Source organism: Herpailurus yagouaroundi, unplaced genomic scaffold, assembly GCF_014898765.1.
Source record: "Herpailurus yagouaroundi ecotype Mexico unplaced genomic scaffold, PumYag 77, whole genome shotgun sequence".
NCBI classification, from domain to species: domain Eukaryota; kingdom Metazoa; phylum Chordata; class Mammalia; order Carnivora; family Felidae; genus Herpailurus; species Herpailurus yagouaroundi.
In genome coordinates, this window is record NW_024412388.1 from 85087038 (window position 1) to 85090897 (window position 3860).

Here is a 3860-nt window from a genome sequence, read left to right on the forward strand (position 1 = left end):
TCTATCCCTACTTTCTTGAGGGTTTTTATGAAGAAAGAATGCTGTATTTTGCCAAATGCTTTCTCTGCATCTATTGAAAGGATCATGTGGTTCTTATTCTTCCTTTATTAATGTGATGTATCACATTGATTGATTTGCAGATATTGAACCAGGCCTGCATCCCAGAAATAAATCCCACTCAATCATGGTGGATAATTATTTAATGTATTGTTAGATCCAGTTTGTTAGTATCTTGTTGAGAATTTTTGCATCCATGTTCATCAGGGAAATTGATCTGTAGTGGGGTCTTTATCTGGTTTTGGAATCAAGATAATTCTGGCCTCATAGAATGGGTTTTTAAATTTTTCTTCCACTTCTGTTTTCTCGAACAGCTTCAAAAGAATAAGTATTAACTCTTCTTTAGAATTTGGTACAATTCCCGTGGGAAGCCATCCAACCCTGGACTCATTTGTTGGTAAAAATAAACGTTAAAAATTAAAAGCAAAACAAATCAAATAAAGGAAGCTAGATCCTAGGTATGTGTAAGTCTGCTTGTTGAGAGAAACTTGATAGAAAAGAGAAAAAAGAGAAAGGAAAAAAAAAGTTAAAAAAATTTAAAACTTTTTAAGTAATAAAAGTTACCCTTATCGACCCACAATCAAGCACCCCTCCTTTGTCTAGGCCTCTGTCTGTTTCCCGCCTCTACCTTGTCCATGTCCAAGCTGTCTGCTTGCCAGGTGGCACCTCCCTCCAGAATTTTATCTCAGATGGGGCAATGTTTCAAAACCTCACACTTCAGAGACCCCTGCAGCTTGGACCCGCACTGACTCTCTGGGGGAGGGTCTTGCCAAGCAATGGCCAGGTGCTGGCTTGTCCCAGAAAATGTGCATGTAGTCGTGCAGCAGCAGAGGCCCAGAGTATATGGCAAATCACAACACACGGCGGGCGCCTAGTTTTGCTGCCCTCTGGTGTCTTTGTTCCAATATCAGTAAACATGTCTGCTCTCTGTGGTCTGCCAGGACTTTTGCCTGTGGAGAGGCCTTAAGGCCTTTACCAAATGTACCCCAATCAGGAGAACCACTTGTCGCTGTGTGGCACACACACCCCTTAGACCATGCTGCCTGCTGCTGGGGATTTGCCTTGCTTCTTCACCAGAGCACCACCAGATGCTGAGTTCTGAAACTTCAGACTCCTTGCACCACTGTTTATAGAATCCTGGTAGCACTGAAACCCTCTTCTTTCTCCCCATCATTGGTTTTGGGGAACAGATTTTTTTGTCCAGTCCCCTGCGAGTGTTTTCACTCTCACTCTCTCTTTCTTTCTCTCCAGCTGCTTTTCTTGTGCAGTCTCCGATACGCTGCACTCTCCCCCTTTCTCTTTCTCTCTCTGTCCTCTCTCTGAGAAAATGGCTCCTTACCCTCCATGGCTGCACGGCTTTTCTCTCCCCCAACTCACCTGTCTGCACTACGTACCTGCCAAGTTCTCTGGCTCCAATTATGCAGATTGTTGCATTAATTCTCAGATTAATTTCCTAGGTGTTCAAAATGGCTTGACACTGATCTCTCTGAGTTTCAGGGACGAAACAAGCTTAGGGTCCTCATACTACTCCAGCATCTTAACTCCTCTCTCCTAGGTAATCACTATTATGATACCAATAACTATACTTCTTGTGCTGTGCTTTTATTCCCATGACTTATTAATTCCATAACTGAAAGCCTGTACCTCCCCAAAATATGGAATACTTCACAAATTTATATGTCATCCTCATAGGGGCCATGCAAATCTTTGTCTTGTTCCAATTTTAATTGGAAGTGAGGACAGGAAGATTGTTTTCTATCCATTCTTATAGGTATTCCTAATGAATTCATTCATTTATCAGTAACCTTTCATTCCTTTTGGGAGCAAGAGGAACCTGTGTAACCTGGAATGGTCAGACTATAGTTCTCTGATTTCAACTCCCTGTTGTGAGAAATTCTTGGAAAGGGATATCAAGACACTTTTGCAAGAAGGAAAGCAGCTTTGAGGCCTGGATGGTGGTGATGAAGGATATCCATGATGGGACAAAGGGCCCAATAATTTAGTGCCAACCAGTCATATGTAAGAGGAAAAGGTGAGCTCTGTGACATATTTGCAAATTTTCTTTCAACTCTACCAAACCCATTTCATCTCATAACAGGACATGGGGTGAGTGCCCATGGAGATAATGAGTGCTACAGATGTGTAGTTTTCATACAATTTATTTACTTCAGCTTCTTGAAACGTGTTGAATTGAGGTAGGTGATAGGGTATCTATACATTTAGTCTTTACATCAAACTTCACTACTGATTTTGGAATAAAGCCTGGGAAAATGCTTACTTATGACCATCTGAATTCCTTCATTCAAGATTAATTTTACAGTAGAATAGCAATTTATTTGTTAGTTTTCTTGGCTCCAACATGATAATGCATTTGGCAAACATGAAGCCATATTACTCTACTGTGTAAGAAAAAAATGATATAATATGAAATGGTTCTTCTCAGGTTCATTTTTAAAACAGGTCTCCTGGTTTAGTTGGGAACTAATGGCTTACACACTGACAATGTGTAGGAAAACTGTTACTTTATGATTGTGTGCAAAAGTGAATGAGATGTCAGTTAAGCCAATCAGTCAACTCTGTAAAGCGTCATCTATTCTCAGTAATGGATAGTTTCTCTGAACATTTGGTTAATTTTTCTTGCTGTGATCTAAAAAGTCTTTCTTGAAGCTAAACTACAGAATGATATATGGAACTGGGGATCACTTACAGTAATATCACCTTGCTGTTCTGTCTGGCTTTGAAGTTGAGTTTGGGGTACTATATGCTTTTTAAAAGTTCCTGCTTCAGTGATTATTTTGCCACAAGCTGGTGTTTCTTCTTTTGTGTTTCTGGACCATAAATGTGTCTGGGGAACCTCCGACTGCTGGACCAACCCTAGGTTGAAAGAGGTGCCTCTTCTTTATGTCACTGAACTGGGAGCCCCAACACTAGAATGGCCAAGAGGCTCAGAATACTGGAGGAAAAGACAGATTTGAGTCATTGAATTTAAACCTTCTATTTTACCTCTCAGGTAATAGAGGCCAAGGGTGAATAAATGCTTTTTCCAAAGTCACATATTCTATGTCTCCCAGAATCAGTAACCAGTTCCCCTTCCACTGATCTCTTCTCTTATGTAAAAATTGAAGCAATTTAAAAAGTTGTGATGACGATGAAACTATTATACTCCTCTTTCTATTCCTTTTAGTTTCTAGTCCCTAGAAACTAAATATTTTTAATATTTAGAGCTCTTGGGATAAATTACTGGTTAAAGCTCTCCTGACTGTGATAATCTCTTTCATTTGTTTTGTTTTGCCTTTTACTACTGGACACAGGATTCATTCTTAGACCTTAAATATTCTTCCTTGTAATTTATAAACTATCATGTAGATTTTCCCTTTTGGTAAAAGGTCTTCTTTTTCTTGCCATGGAAATGGCCTTTCACTAACTGCTTGGGCCCATTTAGGTAGGCCCCTGCTTTATTGCCCAAACCTGTATCTTCCTAAATACACAAGGCTTTAGTCATATAAGAGACAAACAGCATTAGATAAATTGGACTCGTCTCATTTGACCTAGCAAATAAAACAGCTAGCCATTTGATGCAACTTCTAAAACATTATCTCCTACAAGCAACTGCATCACTATCATTATTTTTGATACACCAATTTTCATGTATTAGTAGCAACCTTTTTGTACTAAATTATAGTGCTCATATTTTTCTTTGATGAACTTTAATGGAATATTTAAATAGCTTTAGAACTTCAATCAATACTGAATATTTTAAGGAGACCCTACCATTAAATATGAAAATATTCTGTAAAGCAAAG

At 39.0% G+C, this 3860-nt stretch overlaps 1 pseudogene; it reads right to left on the reverse strand.

Annotated features, from left to right (window-relative positions):
- Window positions 1–1706: 1706 nt before the first annotated feature.
- LOC121027892 (uncharacterized) lies at window positions 1707–1799 on the reverse strand (annotated as a pseudogene).
- Between the last annotated feature and the right edge of the window lie 2061 nt (window positions 1800–3860).